General features: G+C 42.4%; 1 protein-coding gene across 1 annotated transcript in view; it reads left to right on the forward strand.

The window, feature by feature from the left end:
- camkmt (calmodulin-lysine N-methyltransferase) overlaps positions 1 to 521 on the forward strand; it is a 107,439-nt gene that overhangs the window by 33,489 nt on the left and 73,429 nt on the right. The window lies entirely within an intron of this gene.

Consider the following 521-nt stretch of genomic DNA (forward strand, 5'->3'; position numbering starts at 1 on the left):
CATCAGTTTTATGAGCACAAAGTTGCCACACACACACACACACACACACACACACACACACACACACACACACACACACACACACACAGTCACCTCTCATTCCTGTTCGTTAATCCCTCCCCCTCCCTCCAGCTGTGCAATCATAATTTAAAGGTGTTGTCTGTATAATTTCTGTGGATTATGTGATTAGGAAGCTATTGTGGCAGATTAATGTGTGAATGAGGTTAACCCGTGATGAAATGGCTTTTGTCAGCTTGTGCCCTCTGCAGCCTATTGTAATGTTCTGTCCTTGTCCTTTTGTGTGTGTGTGTGTGTGTGGAAGAGAGAGAGAGAGACAGGTGGAGGCCAAAGCCTTTTAATCTTTAAGCCACCATATTTATTTATGATCATATGTCTCGATTTATTTTGTTAATGTGTTGGGTGTTAGTCCGGTTTAACCCTCACCTCACTTCAACTCTTTCTTCTCTTCTCTTCTCTTCTCTTCTCTTCTCTTCTCTTCTCTTCTCTTCTCTTCTCTTCTC

This window comes from Seriola lalandi, unplaced genomic scaffold (genome assembly GCF_002814215.2).
Source record: "Seriola lalandi dorsalis isolate HSWRI2012SDOR001 ecotype SW California unplaced genomic scaffold, Sedor1 jcf7180002054948, whole genome shotgun sequence".
NCBI classification, from domain to species: domain Eukaryota; kingdom Metazoa; phylum Chordata; class Actinopteri; order Carangiformes; family Carangidae; genus Seriola; species Seriola lalandi.